We start from the raw sequence: 26,171 nt of genomic DNA, 5'->3' as shown, positions 1-26,171 counted from the left end.
TGTGACTGGAGGGAGGAATCTGTTCTCTTAATCATCTACCTTGAGGCATCTTAGCAGCCACTCAGTTTTCCAGCAAAGTTTAGTGACTGGGCTCAGAAACTCGGGCCCTTTCAGGGCCTCTCTTAAGCAAAGTGCCCTGAATCCACTAGTCACTTATGAAAGTCTTGGCCAAAAGGCATCAAGAATGAGGCACAGTTGTTGCAAGCAAGAGTTCCACTCCATCAGATCATGTAAACACATATTTAGCTCTAAGTGGATAAATAATCCCTCTGAAAGCCACCCACATCGAACACTTTTCTAGATCTGGCGCTGTGGTTTGGGTGAACGTCGTATTTTTCCTTTTTCAAACTCCCCAAAGGAAAGTGCAAGCGGAAGTTAAAATCCCAGTGACTGCCTCCACTTTCATCCCTGGCCTGATCTCATATTCTCTAACCTTACCTGGGAAAGTGCTGTAAACAGCAGGAGCGTAAATCTGCTGAGGTTACTCGGGCACGGTAATATATAGTGCACCAGGGAGGCCTCTGAAACGCAGAGCACCGTTGTGGGCCCCGTGTTATTAGATAGATGCTGCAGGAGAATGAAAGGAGAAATAAAGGGCACACGAGGACCAAACAGCTGCGTGATGGAGCCAGCGCTGGTCTCTGCATCTCTCCAGAATGACAACGCCTCTGAGATACCGCAAATAAGTTTCAGAGGGGACACATCTACATGCTGCACGGCACACAGGTGTCTCGGGTGCCCCGAGCTCGGGCAGTAAGTGGCCCTGTGGTTTGCAGTCACCTCTAACCGGGATTTACACCAGCCCACATCTTCCCTCCGTTGCAGAGCTGCCCAGCACGCCGGGGGCACGGCGGGTAGCACAGAGAGACCGCAGGGCCGCACAGAATTGCGGCTTGGTGCTGTCTGACAGTACTTGGTCTTACGTTTCAGGCCTCCCTGTCCTGTCTTGAAGATGTTCTGATAGCCCTAACAAAATCTTTCCACAAAACAGCCCCAAAACCCTGGCAGACCTGTGCACTGGGATGTTTCTATAAGCAGGGTCTCAGGAGAGCATCGCCTGCCCCGCAGCAGGACACAGAAAAGGGGCCGGAGGCTCAGAGGCAGCCGATGATCCGCTGTCGGCCAGGGCGGCAAAACCAGGAACAGGGAATGTCACCGACACACAAGGACGGTGTCACCAGTGACACCAAGCAGATAGGAAGGGCTATCCCTGCTCTTGCACCAAGCCAGAGGCAGCATGTGGCCATCAGCCTGCACTAACGCTGAATGAGAAATCCCAAGGAAAGCAAGTGAGGAAATGAATTCCAGGCAAGCGGCTTGGGCAGGGGAGGGAAAGGGTGGAACGAGCATCTCTCTTTTCAAGGCAGCTGGGCTTATTTTAATGGGCAAGGTCAGCAAAGAAATGACCAGGAAGAGAAATCGCTGCCATTACAAATCAGTCGCGATCTTGTATCAATTATTCCCTGCACAGTTCCCTTGCCTTGGGCTGAAGCAAACACGGCCTAATCAGTTTTACATCTACGTTTAATTTTATTGGAAAGAGGAGCCAGCAATGCATCATGGGGCTGCTGTGTGACATGAAAGGTGACCCCTGCCAACTTAATGACACAATACATAACCCTTAATGAAGTCACTATCTTGTCCTTTTTTTGCTGTCTCAGCCTGATGATTTATGATGGCATCATTTTGCTTTGCCCTCTTTTCATTTCAGCTTGACAAAGTGGATGAAACAATTATCTTCGTTATCGGCCAGAGCAGTAGAAATGTGATGGTTGAGGATTTCTGCAGGTGGAGGCACTCGGCTACGGTCAAGTGAATGGAAAAATGCACTGAGGAATTTTGGAGTTCCCCCCTTCTTTTCCCTCTCTCTGACTGTGGCCTCCTGAAGATGGATAGAGGATCCCAGCAAGCCTTGCAAGCCCTATATCACTGTGGCAAGAAGTAATTTCCAGAGAAAGAGATGTCTGGAGCAGCAGATAGAAGCAAGCTGAGAGGTGTCAATACATTTCCTTTTCCAGCTTTTTTTCCCTCTCCTCTCCCTGCACACCTGTGCCGGTATGATGCACACCCACGAGCACGCCTGACAAAGGCTGTTGGGCACGTATGCAGCTACATAAAGGTATCAAATGGCAATAATGACACTGTGGTTTTGTGCCTCCACATATCCAGACTCATGTGTGCGTTTATACCTGATTTTATGTATCGTTAAAACCAGCATAAGCCTGTGTGCAACCCTTCAGAGCTGAGTCTATCTCTCCATGGTCACAACACTTTCCAGCTGCAAGTGCATTGTAAACCTGCTGTTACTAATTGTAGCTTGATGCTTTGATCAGAACCACAGCCCAGCTTTTTTACCAATTTTTATAGAAAATGGGTACCTTTTTCCCCTTGGTACCTACAGAGGTTGTATGATGGAAGCCTTCCTCCACTGACAGAGATGCAGATGGAAGCTGACGGCACAGTATTTCAGTCCTGCTAGGCAGGAATGACAAAGTGCCCTCGCTAGCCATATGCTTGATGGCACTTGGAACTGCCACAGTAATATTTTTTGGCTGGTGCTGCTCAGGGTCTGATGTGGCTGTTGCTGTTTACTTAGTTCCTCCTCTACACCGAGATGATTCAGGATGACTGTGAGCAGACCTTCGCAGCACTACTTAGGCACATGAACAAATGATTTTAAGAGATAAAAAAGACAGACTCAGCTATTCCTATTCCGATCACGTCCTTTGCCTGCACAGGGCTGTTCCCTGCAGCTCCTTTCCCAAGTCCCGAGCACAACCATTCCTCTCGTGCACAAGCTGATGGCAGCCATCCTTCCACATTCCTCCAGCAAGGTTGAGCCTCAGAGTTTTCTGCTCCATCTTACACTCCTCAGCTACCCCAACTCCCAGGCGTGAGCTGCTGGAGAACCCTCTGCCAGCAGAGCTGGAATTAAAAAGTCATTCCAACACTCAAACACAGCACTCAGCCAACTCAATCACACTGTCCTGCTCCTTGCTACGGAGGATTTACATATTCGAAAGACTACCTTTTTTTAGCCATATTTTTGATGTTTTTGGAAATAGTAGTCAGAAGCCTTCCAGGATTTTACAACCACTGCTCCAGCCTTCTAGTGTTCTTACATGCACCCTTGTAGGTCAAGACCTCTGTACAGTGAACCAGTTAGAGTACCTCTAATTAAGTTATTCTGCCTCATTCCTGACTAATATAAAACATGCTTATCAACCCAGATTCTGCATTAGGGCTCCATCCTCCTCCTCACAAGGAAGCCTTTCTCTCCATGCTGTGACCTGAGCAGGGTTTCTCAGGGAGGGTGGGGAAGGAATGAGAAGATAAATGTAGTTTGGCAGGACATTAAGGGAAACCACAATATTGCCTTGTAATGCAGCTCCTATCTGATCAGCGGAGTCAAATGTGGTGCCGGAGTTATGTCTCATAGGAAGTGGAACCAGCCGCCCCCGTCAAACTGATTGCCGAGATCTTCCCTGAGATACTCCTTCTGTCTGTCAGAGATACCAGCTGCTGAGGAATTCCCACCATGTGCTGCCATGACCCCAGCCGAGCTAGCGCAGACCCCTCTCCCGTCCCCATCCCTCGGGCTGCTCCCGGGGGCTGCAGCCACACTGCGGAAAGGGGGACAGCCTCATCGGCACGGAGCTGCACGCTGGGCTTGCGAAGCATGTCAGGGCCTGAGAAAACACGGCCTGGCTTATCTTGGTGAGCAGAGGATGTGGGAGAGGGACGTGGCTATTCCTTTCTCTTGCAGTAAAAGAAAAAGCTGCAGCTCTTGAATTGCTCCTTTAATTTCCTAACACCTTCCTTCTGCCCTTGCAGGAGGCATTTCCTGCTCCTCTCGTCAGTTTGGACAGCATCCTAGGAATTCACTCACATGGAAGGTGGTAAATGTGATGCGTTGGCAGAAAACATAGGCAGCACTAGCCTCTAGTACTTTCAGAATAATCTGCAAAAATTTAACTAATTAATTCTCAGAGCGATATTGTAAATCAGACAGGTCTGAATGCCATTGAATAGGGGAAGGCTGAGGTCACCAAGAGCCAGGGTCTCAACACCAGAGCCCCCCGCAGCAGCGCGGTGCTGGATGTGGTCAAGCCCAGCTGTGCCTCCTTTTAGTGGCAGGAACTACAGCCACAGAGCTGCAAATCCTGCACAGATTCAAATACATCAGAGAGAGAAGAAAAGGCTCTCTGGAGTGACTCCTCTACCGTCAGAATAATTACAGCCTGGTTGGAAAACAGGAGCATTTTACAAATGAAGGAACAACTAACTGTAAGGTAGTTTAATCATAATTAATGGGAAGACACTGCTCAAGGAGTAGCTGCACACAGGCCTGGTTGTGGTTCAAGCAGCCGAGTGTGATATACAGTGGCCCTTTTCTAGTCCCCTCTCTTTATATGCCCATTCTTTCTCATGTCCTTGCTTTAAGAGGTTTTACAGGTTTTACATCATGGTCCTTGCCATGGTATCCAAGGGTATTTAACTGCCACGGTTTGATACATAGGCTCTGGATTTGGGAACAAACAGCAGTGAACCCTTCTCAGGGAAGGGCGGGCTTTTTCTGCTGGACCGAGTGCTCTAAGAGTTAACGCATCCTTCCGCTTTGCTTGCCTTTAGTCCCACTGCCAAAAACCCCGCTCGTTCGTCTGCTGCGCTTCCTCCGCGTGTCAGCAAAGGAAATCCGTAATCTCCCAGCTACAGATTTGGGGAACTTTGACATCCCCTAATGAGGTAAACACATTACTGTCATGTACAAACAAACAGCAACAAATTAGCAGCTGACACGTGAGGAAGCCACGGCACAGCAACATGCGGCACTCTTTCCAGGCAATTAGGGCTGCCTGTGCTGACTGCTCACGCGCCAGCCGGGTCTCGTCCCACGCTCCCTGCCCCAGCCCTGTGGCTTTACTGGCCGTTCTCCATCTGCCTCTTCCTCGGGGGGTTTCTTCCTCATCTGCCACCTGAGCGCCCCGTCGGCAACTGGGTGTGATACCGGCTATGGTCAGGTGCAACACCAGAGGCTACTGGTAGAACTGGGAAAAACCACCTGGATATTGTGTCTGCAGCCCACGAGGAGCTGGCAGGGCAGGCTGCGGGCGTCGGGACGCGTCCCTGAGCACCCAGCACGGGCTGCCCTCAGGGGCGGGACACTGAGCTGGTGGGACCCTCGGCTTGGCCCCGGGGGTTGCTTTTATTCTCCACGTGGGCACGTGCCCGAGGCTGGGAGGCAGGACTGCGGCGCGCTGGCAGAGGTGGGTCTTTGCATTCGGTGTCTGTCAGAAATCAGCTTCTTGCAATATCACCCATGAAGAACCTGGGGTCCTTCCTTCTGGTCTCTTGCTTGAGGCCCCACCCCAGGAAAAGGGCTCAGTAGCTAAACCAAGATAGGGAGGGGAGACCGAGCTGGTAAAGAGTGACAGATATTTGACTTATATTTTAGCAAAAGCCATCTCTATTAAGCGAGAGCCAGGGCAATAGGCCCATGGTCAAAGGGCTTTATTATTATAATTGTTTTGCAAGGGTGAAAGCCTCTGGATAAGAATCCAAATCAGTCATCACTCAGAATAATAATCATCAAGAAAGATAAATAAATAAAGGTAGGATCCAGCCAAAAAAGGAGCTCACATTATCAGCCATTAAACCAATAATCCATTAGTGACCAAGGTTGCTGAATAATATAGTACTTTCACAGTACCCATAATTTATACTGCAGACTAGAGAATAGACACGATTATTAGAGTGAGGGCTACTGGATGACACATGATGCATGACCGCGCGGCATTGATCTTCACACAACAGGAAGGTGTCTAGACTGGGAGATGTATGGCCGTGCGATTCAGAGCAGGGCATATTTCATGCGGGGCCTAATGGAGTAGTGGAGGCCGTGATGGATGACTTGCCTAGTTTCAGTAGCAGCGCAGTTATAGCAGTGCTAATGCGTGACCTCTCCCGCTCCCTGCGTCCTTCATTCAGTCAGGGTGACCTCATTTAAAGGGATGGAAAATGAGAGGCGCAGAGTACGAGGGGGAGGGAAGAAGGGGGAGAGAGGGGAGGAGAAGAAGAGAGAATAAGAAAAATAAAAGATAAGGAGAGGGCGTGATGTAAATGAACAATCTCTTGTGAGCTTCTACTCTGCTTCAGGCTCGCTCCAGCACTGCAGTGGCACTGGCTGTTACGGGACTGATTCTGCTCTGCATCGGTCGGGATTCTGCTCCTCTTTGGACAGGCTACTCCTGATTTACACAAGCGCTACTGAGAGCACAGAGAGGCCCCTGTGGTGCAAGTCTCAGCCTTGCTCGGGCTCCTAGAGCTTGTGGGCCTAGGCCAGCAGACCCTGCCTGGGACGTGCTGTGCTACTTCTCGCCTGCACCCTCCTGCGACCTGGTGAGTTATGGGTGCAGCCGTTACTGCTGCACGGAGCCCACCTGGTCTTTGAGCAAGCAACTGTCCCCAGAGCGAGGAAGGGCTGTGGAAGAGCTCCTGGCTGTCAGCAGTTTTCAGCCTAGGGCAGCACAATAACCTAAAATGAGTACCAGAGTCAGTCTTGTGTCAGGCCTGATGATAACAGGTGATAAACAGATTCAGACAGTGGGTGTCCAGTCCCCTTTTTAAGGCCCTCCACTCGGCACTGGAACCCCCACCTCCTCCTCAGCACCTCTGACACTCAGCCACCAACCTCCTCTGGCAGGCAGAGGCAGGGGAAACTCAGCAAGCAATGTGGAACACCAGACAAATCCCAAATGTACAATAAATGTAAAATATGCAAGTGGGATCAAAATTAATAAATGGCAGTAGCCCTAAAAAAATTGAAACAAATTAAAACAGAACGCCACCATGAATTTTTAAAATGGGTCAGATTTGGTTTTAAGTGCAGCATTCAAACTTAGCTCCAAAGCAGAGCACGCAGCGCTGTCAGACACGGTGCGGATACGGCGCAGCCACGGGGCAGAGCTCACCAGGACCGATGGAAGCCAGAGCACCTGCAGCCCGGCCCAGAAACACGCCGGGTTCTGCTCAGTGCGCTCCGGGACCGAGGAGGAGGAGGAGGGAAGGAAAATGTGGCTCTCTGGGAAGAGCTGGAACATTCTGCTTTCTCTCAGGACGATGGGGAAGGACTGTTAAAACGCTGGTCTGAGGCCCCTGTCTGTTTAGAAAGGTTACTGCAGCCCGTCAGCGTGCCTTACCTGGAGGAATTTTACTCCAAACCCCAGCACGTCTTTTCAGCTCGGGAGACGAGCAGCAGTGGCGGGACCCGGCCATTCGGGTGCCCCACGCCGACTGCTGGGGCCTGGCTTCCAGAGGAACCCTGTGTGCAGCATCAGAAGAGTGTGAGGTGTTTTTGTTTGGTTTTGGTTTTGTTTAAACTTCCAGGAATTTCTTTAAGGAAAACAGAAACCCAGGTATTTTTATGGCATTTTGTCATACTTTCACATCTAACAATACCACTTTTTGATGGAAACTACTATATTCAGTTGTTGGTAGGAAAGATACCCAGACTGATAAGATACCCAGGAGCTCTAAACTGATTTGTCTCAGGAGCCTGACGGCAGAGCCAGCGCGGAGCCCAGCAACTGCTCTGCCACACGCTGCTCAGCCTTGGCCTGCAGCTAAACCCAACCTCAGCCGAGAACAGATCAGCCACCTCCCCTCCTTCAGCCCTTAGCTGGGTGCTCACGGCTTCTTCTGTGATGAATTCTGCGCTTTGGTAATGAATCCTACAGGGTCCCTAAAGGTTAAATAAAATGATCTGCTAAAGTTGAAAACTGAATTGATAAAAAGGAACTGTTTGCTTTCTCCTTCCTATTTTGATTCTACTTTCCTTATCTCTCGTTCACTGTTTCAGATATCCTGGATTAGTGCCCAGGACTGTTGTCAGCCAGCGTCTGTGCAGAGAAGAGACAGTCTCTGCCCCAGAGAACCTGCAAGCTTAGTAGTGAAGACGGCTACAAGGCGAGATCATTACTGCTGTTCAGAAGTAGGAAACTAAAGCACACAGAGCATCCATCACCGCCTGCAGTCACAAGGGAAAGGCCAGAGCAGAACCAGGAGCTAAGCCTCAGGCTCTCGGGGCTTTAAACACAAGAGCATCCTTCCTCTTCTGAACAGGCTGCACTTACAGTGGCCATGCAGGAGGTTACTGTGTGGGCAGACGGAAACGGCTCTTTGTTGGGTCCTTGGGGTGTCTTTCAAGTGACTCTTCCTGCGTCTGTCCTCAGCCCTAAACCGCACGAGTCCCCTACCCGCACACACCCTTTCAGGATCACCTCAGCTCCTCTAACACTGTCTCACTGCCCACCACAACAGCTGTGCATCCCCCTTCCCCAAAAAGAATCCACACATCCCCCCTTCTACCTTTCCTCCCCTCCATGGAAGGGCTCTAACTCCCCAAGCCGCCTGGAAAGAAAAAGAGAGAATGGCCATTTACTGTGTTTCCTTTACCATCTGGGCTTATTAAAAACTGCGCAGCAAATTAAAAATAGGTGGGAACAAAGAGGGGGGAATGACATAAAGGGTTGCAGAAAATTCTCTGTGTACTTTTAAAAGCTGGAATTGCCATATGGACTGGCAGAGAGACATGTTTTACATTTCCACTGGTACATGACTGACATCATTTAGCATTAACTTCTATTTGAATAAAATGGTAGTAGACATTTAGGTAATATTACAGGGCAATAAATGTTTTAAAGAGCCTTGGGGAGATGCTCTTGAAACACAGTCCAGACCAGAACTCTAAAAATATGTCTTTATATATATTAACCTCTTTTAGGACTTTTGGCTCTCAAACAAATAATGGAGGATAGAGGTTTTCTCCCCCCCTCTTCCCTCCCCTTTTACTCTCTGAGTTAAGAGTCCCCAGCTATATTTTTTCCCTTTTTCCTCTTTAGCTGTGCTGAGAAGAACATGAGGGAATGTAGTTAAAATTCAAAAAGGTTCCCCTTTATCATTACCATGAATCAACACAATAAATGAGCCCCTTCAGAGCACGGTAATAAGAATTTGATAAATCATCAGCCAAAAATTAACTAGATGTCAAAACAATCTTTGGGAAGTGTGATGGATTAGGGGCGATAGTGGCAATTAATCTCCCAGCATGAGTTCACAGGAGAGACTGAACGCTGTGAGATGGATAGGGGGGAGACCAAGGCCTCACAAGGTCAGGACACTGCGGAAAGGAACGAGAGAGGGAGAGAGAGTCGGAGAGAAGAAGAAAAAAATTCCACTGAGTCGGCAATACCCAGGCCCCCGGCAGCCGAGGTAGAGGTCAGTCACATGCCTTTGAAACCTTTCTGTCTCCAGCTGCTCTCTGTGATGAGGCAAGCACTTTTCTGCTCCTGCTAATAAATGCCACAAGCCAGCTCATGGGGTACAACACATGGCTGGAGAGAGCTGGAGACCACGGCAGGCTTCGTTCGCAGGGCTGTGCTCCTTTGTAAACAATAACAGGGGCGGCTGGAGGTGGCAGGATGCCGGAGGGGGAGCGGAGGGAGACAAATCCTTCTCTAATGTGTGAATTCATCCATACAAGGCCTGGCAGTGGGTGCGCGTGGCTTGACTAATTCCGCCTGAGCACAGGAGGGGAGAGTGCAGGAGGAAAGTGCCGCTGCAGTCATAAATCCCCATCCAGCTGGCAAAGCCACTTCCTCAGTCTTCCACCTCGCACGAAGATTTGCAGCCCCGTCAGCAGGAGCAGAGGCAGCTGCAGGCTGGGGCCGTGCTCCCTGTCCTGGCACCAGCCTGGCCGCATCTCCCACCCCCAGGCTGGGGTCTGCAGGGCCCCTCTGAGCACACCACGGAGAGCCATGAGCACAGAAGGGTTGGCAGAGTGGCACGGTTGGGCGCTGGCTGGGCTACCTGGGTGCAGATAGTAAACAGCAAGGTCCAAAGCTCCTGCGTGAGAGCGTTAGGAAGGAACCCTTCACGGGACAGGTGGGGGCAAGGGGAGCCATGCCAGGCGAGCCAGGCCAGCGCAGGTGTCAGCCAGCACAGCCTCACCTGCCTCCTCCGAGCAGCGGGGGGTCCCACCAGGGTGTTAGCTACAAACTGAACCCCAGAGCTTCATGCTGGAAGGAGAACAATTGACACGGTTGCAAGAATTTCAAATAAGGGATGCACAAAACCTGCAAGGTTCAGACAGGCCTTCCAGAGCTGCCAGAAAGGACTTTACACTGATGTTATGCATAAAACATCGTTATAATCTATGATCTTCTTGCAGCCTCAAAGACAACCTCACAAATAGCAGTGGTCTGTAAGACTTTTCCCAGCACCTACATGATTGGTTGGGCTGGGGATGAGGAAGAGGACCAGGGTGAAGGGTGGTGAAGCTCTGCTCCTCCAGCATAGCCTCTGACGCTCAGGATGGCTGGGACAGAGCTGACCATCTCAGCGTGCCTCAGTTTCCCTTGGTCTGTGGTGGAGGCGATTATACCAACGCAGCACTTTGCCCCTGCATGAAGTTTAATGTGTCAGGGTTGGGAAAGGTGTTAACAAGCCGTGCAGAGATGCACTGAGGGTGTTTCTCCCCCACAGCTTCCAGGATTCATTTCTTAAAATCCTGTACATCCCCTCCTTCCCTCCCATCCACTCTGGGTAAGTGATTATCTTTACTTGTGCTGGTTACTTTTGCGTCCTACATCCTAACAGCAGCACAGGCTCCCAGCTCAAGTGAAGCATTGCACAAACGAAAATATCCACCGTGAGTCAGCCACCGCTTCGCTATTTTGCTGCCCTAGGCAATCGCTTGCTCTGCTGGTGCCGCACAGCTGACCTAGCGCAGCAGCTACTCCCTGCTCCCCTCTCCCATTATGTCCAGCCCTCGGTAATTACGCGGACAACAGCATCTCTGCTCCAAACGGGGATCTGTGCTGGCAGGACTTTCTGACCAGCGTCAGCTGGGCCAGATCCAGCAATTATGTGCACGAGGGGTGGTGGCATACACTGCCAGTCCTGCCCAATTTATGCTCTTCTTTGCACAAAATCTGTCACCCGGAATCCTTTGCAATCCAAACAGGAAAAAAAAAAAATGGGCAATGAAAGAAAATAAGAAATCAGGCAATCGCCTGGCAGGGCTTCTGCTGACTTCTCACACTTTGCACTGGGCCTCAGGGCATGGAGCTCCCGGTGACACTTCTCCCAGCAAATGCAGAGCCTGACACATACTCAGGATCGCACCAGCCAGTCAGGATGACACCGGGGGCATGGACAAGCCTACAGCCGGCCTTTTTAGGAGTGACAGTGACCACAAGAAAATAAATAATTGGCCTAGATCCTCTGCAGCCACACTGCTGCAGTTCTCTGTTTCATCACTCTCAGGCTTGCAATCCTTCCCTGAGCTGTTTAGCATCTCTCCTCACATTTTCACTGCTGGAGCACTGTTGGCTTTGATACACACTGTGCTCTTCCCCTCAAGCGACAAGGAACAAATGTTCATGCAACACAGAAAGCGCCCATGGGGTGAGGAAGGAGAGCCTAAGACTTGCTGAAAACGTCTGTGGCTGCTTGCTTTCACCACTGGCTATCTTCCCACTCCAGGCAGGGTAAGAGGACCAGGAAGCAGCAGCTAGGGACAGTGCCTTGGCTCACCAAAGGTTCCTCTCCTCCACCATCACCCTGGCTCACCCTGACACTGGCTGAAAGGACGGACAGGCTTCGCTGCTGACAACCCAAGGGCCTCCAGGGATGATCAGGAATACAAGATCCAGGCAGCGCATCTGGCAGCAGGGAGGAGCTCTGCATAGTCCTCACGGTTCCAGTCATGACCTGAAAGCCTCTCAGACGGGATAGTAGCACATGCAAGTGGTATTTTGAACCTGAGCTAAAAAGTGGAGCTTGGAAGTAGAAGTGGTTGTGAAGTGAAACCAGAAGTGGGAGCACCAGCGAAGCAAAATCTGACAGGCAGCGTGAGCTGTGCTCCAGCAAGCTGTTGGCTCTCCTGTCTCATCTCACTAGAGGTGCTGTTTATGGACTGAGAAGATTAAGACTCAAGATGCAGCTGTGGCAATAGCGCTGTCGAAGCGAGCCCGTTTGCATTGGCGTGGCATAACAGATTCAGTTATGCTGGAGACTCCACTACAGAGGAGACTCTCAACCACAATGCAAGAAACATTCCTGTTGCTGAAGAAGTCAAAGTCCACAGCAGGTCACAAACACTGGCAATGGCAATTTTTATTCTTTGGTTGGATGCCTCAGGGCCAAATACTGTTGCCACTACTGTAGGGTATGGGGTCAACCCACTGAAGTAGAGGGACTTAATGCAGATTTATGCATTTCAAGTAAATGGGTTGCTAGTGCCTCGAAACAGAGGTGGTACAGCAACCCGGCTTAGGCGGAGCATCACTCCTCCTTGCTTGCAATGCACAACATGCTCTGCAGCTGTCTCAGGGATGTTGCAATGAGAAAGCCATTGGCTTCTCCATTAAGATAAAGTAAAATATTTGCTGCAGTCACCTGAACGTGCATATCCAGCTCAGTAATGTCTGCCACTATAATCTGATAGTCATTTCTCTGCTAGAGTAGGGTTAGCTCAGAAGCTTTCCCTCCCCTACCTAATTTTGCTGCTATGTTAATAGAAACTCAGTTATAGAACAGGACTTGCTCATTATTACTCGTTGTTAGAGGCTGAGGATAAGCCTCCATTAGCTCTGATTGCTTTGCTCCTGCGTACTCATACTGTTGATAACACCTTTCTTAAATATTTGCATCCTTAAGAAGCAGCTTTTTTTTTTTTTTTTAAATCTTATCACATCTTTCATGATTTTCCCTGGGTTGCTCATGCAGTTTTTTATAAGAGACAAATGCCTGGCAAATGTTCGGATACTGCTGCCTGCTTGGCGCATATCAATGTCAGGAAGATTTCGGGGGGGGGGAAGGAAAAAAAGAAGAAAAAACCTGCCCAGCTGGAACCCTTTCCCAGAATGCCTGTCTCTTCTCAAGACAGACAAGGCTTGGATAGAACAGATGTTTCCACCCAAAAGCAGATGTGAAGATGTTACTTTCCCAGGGAGGAAATGTGGTGGGGTTTATTATTAACCAACAGTCCCCATATGACAGCCTCCCTTGACCAACAGTTGGAAAATCTGGGAAAAAACATAGTCCTCTAATCCACGTGGTGGCAGGAAATAGCCAGCCCTGATGGACTCTCTTGATTTATTATTATTAATTACAACCCGGAAATGACCAGCAACATCTGGGAGAGACAAATGTGGAAGAGAGAGAAAGCTTGAGCGAAGGGGCCAAATTTTTGATTCCATGATGGCCTCGGCGTACTGTGGAACTTCGGGAAAAGCAGCTGCAGAGGCAGGGGGAGCAGCCTCTGCGGGAGAGCAGGAGGAGAGGCCCGGGAGTGCCGCGGCCGTCGGAGCGAGGGGCAGTTACACAACATGAAGCAACCCTGCACCACACATGGAGCACGACAGGAGCGAGCGGCAGCCCTAGAACTAGATGCACTGGAGGTGTATGGGCTGAGCCTCAAAACACGGTGCCTGTTACAGACAGACCGGGGCTGAGTCGCACTGAGGGCCCGAACCAGTTTCCCCCCCGGCACTAAACGGCACCACGCGCGTAGGGCTGAGCTGGGGGCAGGTTCCTGCAGCTCCGCAGCCACACGACATTAACGTGCTGCAAATCAACTGATGGAAAACAGGCAATAGAAGGAGAAGAAAGTTCAGACCAAACCCCAGACCAAAAGCAGTGGGTAGGAACAGAAATCCACCAGAGAAACAAGAGCAAAGTGTTTCAGTGAAAGAACAAAAAGTAAAATAGATTTTCCAAATGCAAAACATTCGAAAAATGACCAAATCTCTAGTGATGGGAAGGTACAACAGACAGCTCTGTAACTAGGTCCTGAAAGCTTAATGAAGCCTGGTTACCTCTTTGGAACTGGAACAAAATAACCCAACAGATCACAGAGGGCTGATCAAAAGCAAGTGAGTCCGTGACAGGTAGCACAGATGTGTGCGAGTCGGTTTACAGTCGCACGGAGAGAGGAATTGTGACCAGGGCATTTAGAGCATCAGTGGGCCCCTGTGAGCCGCGTGTCAGCACGGGAGCAGCAGCTGGTTACTCAGACCCTGCTCCTGCCTGTGTAACCACTTTGGGCCTTTCTTCTGTCGTCCTGCCCGAGGCGGCTGCGGACACGGGTCTGCTCCGAAGGCACCGTGCTCTGAGCCTGACACCAGCACGGGGGGTGGAGGGGAGCCACAATCAGTGTCTGAGCAAACAGGGTAACCAGCTACTCAAGATTTGGCAGGTGCACACGTGTTTTGCTGAACTGAGAGGCTGGTTCAGCTTTACTAAAAGCTTTGGCTTTCTTTAGTCCTTTTACTCTATAGAACTTACACACTTCCAGACTTTAAGACAAACATTGAATCAACCATTACCACTTCTAGTGTAAAATAAGACATTCTCTGCTTCTCTGTTGACAGCCCCACCTAAGGACACAGGGACACTTTCCCACCAGGTACTGGAGAGCACAGGCTCCCCGACATGCACACACGCCGGCTGTGGTTAACCCACAACCTGAGAGCTCGTAAAACATCTGTTTATATTTTCAGAGCAGTATTAACATTGTCAGACCGTGGCAAATCTGCTTAATTTTAATAGACATACGTAAAATACACAAGCCAAAATACACTTAAAATGGGACATGTCAGAAAATAAACAACTATTAACTAATAGAAAGGAAGTTAGTTCTTGCACTTTCTCGCTCTCCCACGCGCATCCCCTGCAGCCACAGTTCAGTCATCTCCTCGTGACTCCCCACTGCAGCCTCACACCCAAGAACTACAGAAAAATAAAGACGCCTCTTCTAAGGGTGCTGAGACAGCATGGGAGGGAGGCAGAGAAAAGACCAGGCCTCTGCCTGCATTTCTGTTCTCGGCATCAGAGTAGCACTGCTCTCGTGGTCAAGATGTCAGTGCCCTTCCAAGAAAGCTTTAAAAAAAGCAGGACATGTATGTGAAAAACCAGCCTCACCAAAGCCCTTACAGAGCAGCGCTGGCTCAGAGACAACAGAGCACCACTTGGACGCACGGGCTGGGGGAGGCACTAAAAGGCCTCAGTTTCAGTTGTGCTGTTTGTGGAAGGTTTGCTAAGGAAGCTTAAACAGGGGAAAGGGAACCTCGGCTCACTTTAAAGCTCTTTTCCCATCTCAGAACAAGGGAAAAGGGCTTTGCACACCTGGACCGTGTCCTGGTTTTAGCTGGGATGGAGTTGGGCTGGGACAGACCAAGATCTCCCATCTCTGAACGCGCCTGATGTTAAGGATGATTGCATTTTCTTTGGGGGCTTTAAAGTTCCTTCTCAAAGGGAGTAACAGTCCCATGCTTAGATTCACCATACCCTCTCTACCTCTGTAGATATATTTGTAGAATTTGAACCTGAACGGGTTATTTCCACCCCTGCTCTTTTCCTTAATTTATTTTGTAAGGTATATACTGCAGAAACCAACTGCACGAAGGTGAGGAGAAGTGCCCCATAATTGAGAACAATATCTCCAAGGGGCTTTTCCAATGAGGTACAGATTTCTCTGGCATACATTTTCAGAGAAGTCAGTATAATGAAGTCCAGAACTTTTAGGTTTCCCCTTTAATATATCCATCATGTCTAGATCCATTATTGACATGTTGACTTTCTTGTTTCTGATTTAAGCTGCCAGACTCGGTAAAATTGCCTTGACAGCTTTAGCATTTGTGGCAGAACACTGACATGATGTTACTTACAGCTAATTAAAGTTGAGAGCATAATAAACAATCTCGGGATCCTAGCAACCTAATTTCCTCGGGTATTGAGTTTGCTGGATCTTGACCCAAGGTCTCTGAAGCTCCAGCAAATTCTGAGACTGACCTCCCTGCTCCGTGGGTGCTGGCTGTGGAAATCAGGGTGCTTTTTGTGCCAGCTGGGTAACACCAAGAACACACGGGCCCAGCTTGTCCAGGGAAATGGGGAGTGATGGGGAGAGACAGGGATGGGCAACTGGCAGGGAAATGGGAAACTGTGAAATGCTGGAAGTGGGTTTCTAAGGCCATTTCACTGAGGAGAAATGGGCCAATGGGTTATAGCTAATGAGCAACGGGATGAAAGCGAGCAAAGGAAAATTTAGACTGATTACCAGGAAATTTTTCCTACTGGTGAGCTCCGTTAGGGTGCAAAACGCTCTCTCAAGGGAAGCAGTGCAAACCACATCGCTCGAGCCATTTAGACCTGGCTGGCCAGGGCACTGCAGCACAGTGCTGGGCAAGGCTGGCGTCTGCGCTGGGAGCGGCAACAAGCGACCTCAGGGAAGCAGATTTTCTGTTATAGTCCATCAGGTCTTGGAAGCTTTAACTGCATCAGATCAATTCCCCTTTCCCCTCCCGTGCCGCCTCAACCCCAGCTTGTTTTACACAGAAGTGCCTATCACAGTGGGAAATGACATACTCACAAAATATGTGATCAGTTCAGTTAAGGGCAACATTTCACCTTTTCTTCCGATGAACATGTTTTTGTTATTTATTTTGTTTTAACAACAAAAGAATAAAACTTGCCATACCCAAATCAGATTCTTAGAGCTGACTCAGCCAGCAAAATCAGCATTTTTTCTTGTCTGCAGTGAATCAAAAATCACTACTCACTTGTGCAGAATCAACTGAAAATTGAGGTGAATTAAATCCAAAATCTCCCTCTGTTCCTACAAGTGACTGACATGCCTTCTTTATTGCCAGTTTCTTGAGTGCTATTGGACTGATTTCTCCCACTTCCACTGTAGCTCCTCATTCTGCAAAGTAGGGCAACAACAACATTTCACATCTCTTTCGCAAAGACTTAAATGCAGTGCAAGCGACACCCTCACTGTGAGTCGAGCCACTGTAAGTCATAAGAGCAAACAAAAGTTAAGTTGTATTAAGTTAAATCTCTATGAAAAATGTTCCAGTTCAAGCATGTTAACTTGCATTTGGGCATATGAAGAGCAGCAACTGCTGAAGACGCAGGAAGATGATGATGCATCTGACAGCAATAGTAATTTTCAACTGATTTAGTGAACCAGTACAAAGGCTGTGGTGGTGCTCTTAATCTCTTAATTCAGCTTAGAATAGCCTGAAACTGAACCTCACGTTCACACAATGGTTTCCTGCATTTAGAATGGTTTCAAGACCACTGTTCTTAAAAAGACAAAACTTCTGGTCGCAGACAAGGCCCTAGGGGTGAGCCAAAGCATGTCTATGTTGTAAGAGAAAGGATCTTGGAGTTCAAGGCGTTGCTTGCAGGTACCCTGGTGCACGTGCAGTAACTCCAGGGACGCCAAAAACTTAATTCATCTCTGTGGCACTGCTCCAAGTTTGCACTCACAGGACAAAACCAGTATTCTACACTTCGGAGGATGCTGAACCATCTCTGGAATTTGCAAATCACCTCTGTTCTTCACTTCCACACTGCAGGGCAGGTGTACTGCAGCACGCTCTTCTCTGTGGGCTGCGCCTGAGTGCAGGGGCAGAGACCCACGCGGCCCGATATGATGCTTCTGGCCTGTGGCTTGGAGGATGGAGCTTGTAAATGCACGAGAGTAAAGAGCCCCAACCTTAGGTCCAGCCCTAAAGGTTATTTACCAGAAAGGAGTCTGTACTGCGCCCCACAGCTGGGATTCAAGGCAGAGCCATGCACGGAGAGAAAGCAGAGAGTAATTATTGACCAAGTGAAGTGAAAAGCTTGGGGGTTAATGTGTCTGAAGGCAAAACATCCCCCTGGGCTTCTTGTGAAGACCAGTGACATCACCCCCGAGCAGTGCTCACTCACTTGTTACTTCATTGCTCAGGGGGAGTGGGATTAATAACACAGGGCTGGACGTCCTGCCTCCTCCTGACTGGTGCTGGCACGGAGCAGGGAGGGGAGCTTAACTACCTGACAAACTTGGCTTGAAGCAGCCACTGCTATGGAAGCTCTGCAGGGGGAAGCCTTTCTCAAAGGTGACAGTGGCACCCAGGAAGAAAAGGTTCTGCAGGAGGAATTTCTCTCTGCTGCTGCAAAATGAGGTGTGGGTCCGAGCCTCCTGCCCTGCCCTTTCCCAGGAGCCGGGGAAGGCAGCGTGGGCTGGGCCTGTCTGGAGATGTAGAAGAGAGAACTGCTCCCAGCATTCACGTTTCACATCCCATTTTAGTTCTCCCCATTTCCCAGTGTTTCATAAACACTGGACTTCATTTCAGTTTGTCGGCTGCACACAGTCCTTTTTAGCAGGCGAGTACAGACAGAATGGATGGTAGAGGGACAGCAAAGGAAAAGGAGCATTCGCATTTCCCAAATCCTATACCAAACTCCCAAATTTCCCAAATCCTCACAGGCTGCACCCTTCCCTGTCTCCAGAGCAGTTAACGCAGCAACTCCACTGAATTCACTGTAGGAGGGGAAAAAAAACCCAACCAAAAAACCAACTCTTGGATGAAGGACGCCTGCAAAAGCAGCATTTCCTCCCTTTTGTCTTGGCTGGGGCTGTTTTCAGTTCCTGATTGTTCAGACTCTTTATTCCTCACTTTCAGACTCTTGTTCGCTTCCAGCTGGGCTGTATGTGCGCTTCAGAGATCCAGTGGGAAAGGTGGTGCGCAGTGACCCCCAGTCATTAATCAAGCTGCCTAAGCCGGGGCCTTTTCACAGCCAGAGCCTGATTATTGGCTCTTGGGAGCTGCGTAATAAAATGACAAGGGGAGTGAGTCTATTTCCTGCCGCCAAACTGCTGACATTAATTCACACTGGGGGGCTTGGGGAAGGCGGCGGGAGGGGGAGAGCAGGGAAAGAGGCTCTGTCTGTGCAAGTGAAGGCTGCAGGCCCTGCGTGCCGCTCCCCAGCTGCTGCGTGCACGGGTGTGAACAGCCGTGTCACCGCTCGGACGTGTTCACCTACACACTAACTGTCCTATGGAGCAGAGTACAGCAGTTCAGCGAAAAATCCCGTTTTACAAAATACTGGGCAAAATCTTGGACCAAAACCAGGATCCAGCTCTTGATCCTCCATTATTTCACAGGTCCAGAGCCGGTCTGTAGCTGCTTGCTTTATCTAGACTGATATACACGCTACTACATCTGAAAAACTCAGTTTTTTTCAGGGGTAGCCCTTACAAACAGCAAGAAAATTAGGTCAACACAAAAGTTTACACAACAACTTTAGCTCACGTTCCCAGACTGTAGCCCAATCCAAGAAAATCCCAAACAAAATACCCACCACCACACCCATTCTGACTGCAGACTACCAGGGGGTGAGGTGTTTACCTCTCTCGGCAATGAGCTGTGGCTGCAGAACGTCTTGCTGCCAAATACCTGCCATGCTTCTAGGGATGACAGGAATCCATCCTAACAGCTAAGGAAAAACAAAACAAAGCCCCACACAACTACCACAAGATCAACACTGGAAGTATTTATAACTGAGATCCTAGAGTCCTTGCGTCTAGGAAAACTGGGTGATTGCATCCTGACATTCCTATTGCTGAGGAACAAACTAGATGGTAAGTACAACTGGTAACAATTTTCTAAAATTGCAGAAATTTCTTGTTCTTTTCTTTTTTTTCTTAGTTAATAGTTCTTTTGTCCTGACTCTAGACATTTTGCTAATCAGTTTATATCATATGGGAGCTATCAGCAGAGACAGTCAAGCCTGGGGATATGTAAAACCTTTCCATTGCCTGAAGAATCCAAGGAGACCTTTGACACTTGCCAAATTCCCTTGCAAGGGAAGGGTAAGGGAATAAAGTCAGAGCCAAAATCTGCAGTCGTTTCTTCATTAGCCTTCAAATATAATCTGAAAACTTTCCTCTGCTGATACCATGTTTTTATGGGGCAACAACTGAGGGACTGTTTTGCTAAGACCACTTCCCTTCCCTGTTGGCTCTGTTTCTTGCCCACTAGTCACCCGTAGCCCAGCCTGGCCACCCGGCCCCTCCGCTTGTTCCCGGCTGGCTGCTGCAGAGCCAAGCGGGGGGAAGTTCAGGATCTGGTGCCACCCGCCAGGGCAGCTGCTGGGATGTGAGCAGGCAACATGGCGTGGGAATGGCAGCAAAAATAGAAACACCTCTGCTGGAGCACTGACGTGTTCCTGGAGCACGTGTTCCTGTCCTCCGAGACAAGAGTGCTCCATCAGAGCACTTTTAGTTGTGCACGCAGAATGCTCCCTGAGCCAGACTGATCTTTGACATGATCCTTACAGTCAGTAACAACCCTGCACAGAAGCAGAAAATACCCTCGCATTTCCCTCAGTGTAGCATGGTAGAAAACGGGCCCAACAAGGTCTGCAGAGGCGTAAATGTCTGCATGATGCATTGGGGAATCAGGTCTAAATTCTTCCCTGAAACATCCCATTAAGGATCAGAAATGCAATTCTAATGCTGCCCTTGCCACTGAAGCAAAAACAACCTTCTGGTTTAAGCAGAACCTGAATACACATACTCCTCCATCCTCTCAGAAAAAAACAAACAACAAAACCAGCAAAAAACCATCCCCGCACATATGAAACTCCATGAGGGGCTGATAGGTCATACCACAGAAGCCTCTGCTCCACAGTCCAGCCCATCTTCTTCCTTTTCTATTGAAATAAATAGAACATGGAAATTGGGGAAACTGAAGAGAGTCAATTGAAAGCAACAGACCAGAACCCCCCCACCACACACTGGCAGAGCTGAGTTGCCTTTGCTGGAGTCACACCGCTCCGCAGCATCAGAGAACCCAGTGCATCACTGATTATCAAGTATATTGATCCTCAGAGAGTACAAACTGGGCCCAGGAGTTAGTCCCCAGACCTGCGAGGCAACGGCTGCAGCAGCGAACTCCCAGCAGCCAGCGCTGCCGGCTTCAGGCGCCGGGCTGGTCAGGAAGGCAGCCGGGAAATCAAGGTGTGCGAAGGAAACAGTATCATTAATTCTCACATGTGCATCTGAGCAAGAAGTGCCTGATAAAAAAAGACCCATTTGCCATTGCAACTATATCAAACCTTCTACAAAAAGTCACTTTGAGGTCACTGTTTTTGTCCAGTATTTCAATACATTAAATGCAATTACTTCATTGTTGATTTACCTGTCATTAGAGGCATGTGTTTGAACATGATTTATTGAGTGAGTTTTGTGCCAGTTGACTTGCAATAGATTGCACAATATTCAAAAAGGCTCATTTGCTTGGCATTACATTAGAAGCAGGGTGATTGCAACACAAAGCAATGTAAATGAGTTCTGAGAGGCTCCATCATTCATGTTGTCATGTACTGAATCCTATTATTATTTATTACCATAATTGTACTGTGTTTCCTGGGGCGATAAATTAGGACTGATGGGTCCCGCTGACAGCCAAGGACTGGACTCGCTCTATATAATTTAATAGGGATACTGTTGGATCTCTGCTTGGAGGAGACTTAGGGAGGAATTTAGTAACTAAGCAAAATCTTTTCTTAAAAAAATTAAAAATAAAATAAAAGCAGTGAGGTTTTTTCCCCCCCTCCTCCCTTGGCAGCAATTTAAGTCTTGATAAAAGCTGCAAAGGAAATGGGAGCACTCTGTCTTTCATAATAGGATTGTTAAAAAAAATCACTGCCCTGTGTCACAATCTGTTTTATGCTCCCTGCTGACAGGCAGCCTCACGACGCTGGGAACAGAGGGACAGCGGATGACTTAAAGGGATAGCAGTGACAGCTTCTGACCTCTAGCATACCAGCTCAAATCCAACCCTCGACTGCACGGAGAAGCTGTTCCTCACCGATGCTGTGAGGAATGAGTCGGTTATCCCTACACCTCACACACAAGCACTCACGAATGCCATCAAAACCAGCTTTTCCTGAAGTCTCACAACAGACGTTGCTGGCCAGATTTCACCTCTCACCCAGGGCCCTGTCAGAGCTCTGAGCAGCCTGGGGAAGACCACCGCTGCCCTGGTTCGCGCCCCCCGAGCCCTCTCTGGGGTTTGCAGGCACGCGGAGGTACTCCTCTGAGCGGGGACATTCCGTCTTTCAGACCCCGGGGATGTTCTAGGCGTAAGTTTGGTAAGAGCCTCCTGGCTGAAGCCTGTTCTTTCTGCTGAACACTTCTCCTCGTGCAATTGAATTCTCAAGCCCAGAGGGGCCAGGGCAGGACTCTATAACCCTTCCAGAGAGCAAACACAGCACAAAGGTGGGACCACAACTCCAGGCATATGTTGCAGCCACTACCTGTTGAAACCAAGTAGTTTGCTCCTTGGTGCTTCAGGGTGCAAAACCCAAGGAAGAGTCACAAAACTTAACTCTTATTTTTAACTCAACCACCAAACGCTTTCCGAGTGGGACAACTACAGTGACAATACCAAAGCCAGGAGCGAGTTAGTCTGGGTTTGCTGGTGTGCAAGTGTAGGCGGTCTGTGGCACTGCTGTGAGCCATAAAACTGTTTTATTCTTGGCCCAGTTGGGACATACCTTCCCCTGTATTGAAATGAAAAACCAAACACTTTTACATAAACTGCTGATGAATGAAAACTGTGTCCTTTCCCTTTTCTATTCGAGCTTGGAATCAGAAAATATCAGTAAAACCAAGACAAGGGTTTTTCCCATCCCACATGCCACAGGACTGGATTTCAAAGCACGTAGGATACACAGTCGTGGCAAGATTTTCACTGGTCCTCAACTCACCAGCAGTTAAGTACAGGACGGCCTTTAACAAAACACAGCATCTAACAGGCATGCGATGCTTTGAGAACTGCAGGGAAATCTGGCTCCGTGCGCTGTAGAACTCTGTTCTCTGTTACTGCAGAGTGCCAGCAAAAACCCATCGTGTGGCTCAAGTTTTACTAAAGCCCTCAGAGTAAAATGGAAGTAGATCTTCAGCAAAATGTAGGCCCCAATTTCAGTCTGTAACCTCCAGAAGTCCCATCCTCCCTTTATGCTAGTTTGATACCAATGTAATTCTGCTGATGTAGCCAGAGTAATTCTGGATTTACAGCAGGGTAGGTAGACCCCAACCAGGGGCCCTTCCAAATGGCTTTCATTTCCAAGCAATCCCACACTGATGTGAAACTGCAGCGTCAGCCTTCGTGGTCATCCCTTCAGCGTGCCATGCACGGGAACTTCGGACACTCGCTGGTCATGCAGCAGGTACCTGATTCTCCTCCTTCATGCCCAATGTGACAGGAGACAGTGTCCTCAATTCTCTATAAACTAGGAACTTCTCTTGTAGCATGGGGCTATAGGTTCTTTGGATCTTTGATACCATCTAGTTTGTGACTGTGTTAACATGAAGAGTTAACCCATAAAGTGGCTTTTTACCATTACCTAGTTATGCTTTGTACTTCAAGTTGAGAAACATGAGAGTAAAGGATTTCTGGCCTTGAAGTGGAGCTTTGAGTGTTGCTCCTGGGAATTGATCAAACTTTTCTGTGCCATGATCATTCCCCAGCTATGGTAATGCTTATTTATCCTATAGGATTGTGACTGATATTCATTAGCCAAATTAGGAAGTTATTAAGGCCAAGATGATGAAAGTGCTGCATTAGTATTGGAGTTGTTTTTAATGAATGCATCCTCGCTTAAACCAAGGAGAATGAACTGAATAAACCACTGCAGCAAAGTTCTGCCCTTAGAGCTAATGGACCAAGTCCCAGCTGCTGAAGGCACAGAGCCAGCGGGAGCAGATTAGCCGTTAGAAAGAAGCCACAGTTTGTGTGTCCTGAACAAAAGCCGTGAGAAGCGCTGTTAGGAGTGCTGTCTGCAAGGCTGAAGGATCCTATAAGCAGGATAGGGGAAACAGGGAAAGCACGTCTCAGGTTCTGGTATCCAGATTAAGATCCAACAACAAAGTTGTACTTCTTTCCATGCTTTTAAACACCACCAATACTCAATCTTTCTACTACACTTCTTGTAAAGAGATTCAGAGCTGCAGAACCTCAGAACTGTTGGACTAGAACAGGTTAATGGTCCCTACAGTCCTGTATGTTGTATTTGTGCGCAACCAAATGTCCATAAATCCTCCTAGTGGACAATTTTATGGAATAATCAACACATCAGGGATATTTCCTTCTAACCTCCCCTGAGTTAGTGACTGGCTTATGCCCTGAGGCATGAGAACTTATTGACTGGATCCGTCTCTTGTTCAAGTCAATAGGTATCTGTCAATTCAGGTCAATTCAAATGAGATTTTATTGACAGGAGAAGCTACAGAAAATGTTGCCAAAGTGCGAGAAAATGACAGCACACCCTTACCTTCTTGAGCCATCTGTCAGAGATAGATACAACCTGCACTGTTTTTACAGCAAGACTTACTTGCAGCTTCGTTGACTAGAAATTGTCCTTGATTCAGCTTCATTGACTTGACTGAGCTGAGCTATGCTAAGCATAAACAAGATCCATCCTGTTTCTCTATGGACACCATCACAAGTAGCACGAGTGCATTAAAAGGCCGAGGCTGCAGACCCATAATTATGTTAGAAATAGGGCAATATAGGTGCCCTTCTGCCAAGGAGCACTAAGCAGTGTCCACAGTCAGCACCACACATCAGAGCCTGCACCTACAGCTGTTAGACTATCAGCATCCCTGCTTCCCCCTCCCTGCTGATTGCTGCTCCAGCTCATATTCTCTCTACCCCACGCAGACATATGAAACTTGTCACTCAGACATCAAAGGAGCTTTTCGCTCACCCCTTCTCAGTGGTGACACATTTTTGGCCAAGCACATCACATTAATAGAACTTGCTGTCAAACAAGAAGGCTTTCAAACAATGGAAGGATTGTACACTGTGCGGCACGGCTGATGGGCAGATCACCAGGTAATGTGATGCAAGAGCTATAAAATATCTCAAAGACACAAGCGAAAAACACAGAGCCTAGTTTTGAAGACAGACTTGCGGTTTGTAGAGGGGGTTTTTTTGGTATAAATTTTGGAACAGACCCTGGCATCAGACTTGATTGGGTTTCCAAACCTAGCTTCAGTTTAACATGCACATTTCCTTAAGCGGTGCAGTGTTTCCTTGTCTTCTCCAGCGCCTCCTCCCCTAGCACATACTCACCGTCTTTCATTTCATTACTTGAAACAAATTATGGGCCAAGTTCAGCTGGCCTCATAGAATCAGTGAAAGTATTTAAAACATACCATGTCGCACTGTAACCTGTGCAGAAACAGTCTGCTGCTCGCGAGCACTTTTCACCATAAACCAAAAAAGGCTCTGCTTTGCCTGACACTGTTGCTGTTGGGGTTGAGCCCCAGAAGGAACAGCAGGGACAGCTTCTGTGAGAACCAGCACTTTGCAGGAGAGGCTGGGCGAGCGCAGGGCACACGCCTGAACCAGCTGCCCGTGGGGACGTGCCCCAGAGACCTTTCCCAACAGAGGCCTTCAGTGCTCTGGGTGATGATTAATGAGAACTTGGGGTTGGAGCTTAGTAATTGTGATGAGTCTTTTATATAAATCACTGGTAAGCTAACAAATACCAAGAAACAGTATAAGGAGAAAGGAGAGAAGGAGAAAGAAAATAACGCACGTGACTGTAACCTCAATCTAGCAACAGCCAGGTAAGTGACCCCACAGGGTTTGATTTCTTCCCGCGACTCTAAAAAGGCCAGCAGCGCTCAGAGCTGTGGTGGGGAGTGGCTGGGCCAGTGGCACGCAGGGCACTGCAAGGAATTCCTACGGGGATGTCAAACCTGAATGGAAATTGTCCTACTGTTGTGGGGGTTGGATCTTGCTTCAAGGCCCAGAAGTGCAGGAAACAAGCGCGGCGCTGCCGGGTGCCAGGGAGAGCGCTGGAAGCTTTAGCGCTGGATCTCAGCAGTCGTGTCAAGCTGGGATTTGCTGTGCACCTTTAAAGGACAGAGCATAACCCACTTCTCCTCCTCTGGCACCTAGGGAGAGCCCTGCACCACTCAGTTTATGTTCTAGGAAAGATGACAGGGATAGGTCAGAGCAATTGAAACCACCTTTAGCTTCAGCCGTGCAGGCCACTGAACATCCATTAGCTAGTAAGGGGCTTTTGGCCCTTAGTGACCTGGCCTGGATTTAAATCAGTGACCTAGCAATCAAAGACTGCACACCCCATTAGCCACCAAGACTGACTCCTGAAGGGATGTTTTGTGCAGCTTTGGTGAGCTCTCACATTCTATACATCCTTCCACACGTCTCCAGGAATATTACTGTGGTACAAAGTATGACTGACTAGAGAGATGAAGATATTAAGCATGTGTCTTTGTCAGTTATGGCCATTAT

At 48.7% G+C, this 26,171-nt stretch overlaps 1 protein-coding gene across 1 annotated transcript in view; it reads right to left on the bottom strand.

The window, feature by feature from the left end:
• The window catches only part of KCNU1 (potassium calcium-activated channel subfamily U member 1), a 201,110-nt gene that overhangs the window by 85,360 nt on the left and 89,579 nt on the right, over positions 1-26,171 (bottom strand). The window lies entirely within an intron of this gene.

This window comes from Strix aluco, chromosome 28 (genome assembly GCF_031877795.1).
Source record: "Strix aluco isolate bStrAlu1 chromosome 28, bStrAlu1.hap1, whole genome shotgun sequence".
In the NCBI taxonomy this organism is placed as follows: Eukaryota; Metazoa; Chordata; class Aves; order Strigiformes; family Strigidae; genus Strix; species Strix aluco.
Note: the sequence above shows the minus strand (reverse complement) of the source record. Positions and strands in the feature narration are given on the sequence as shown.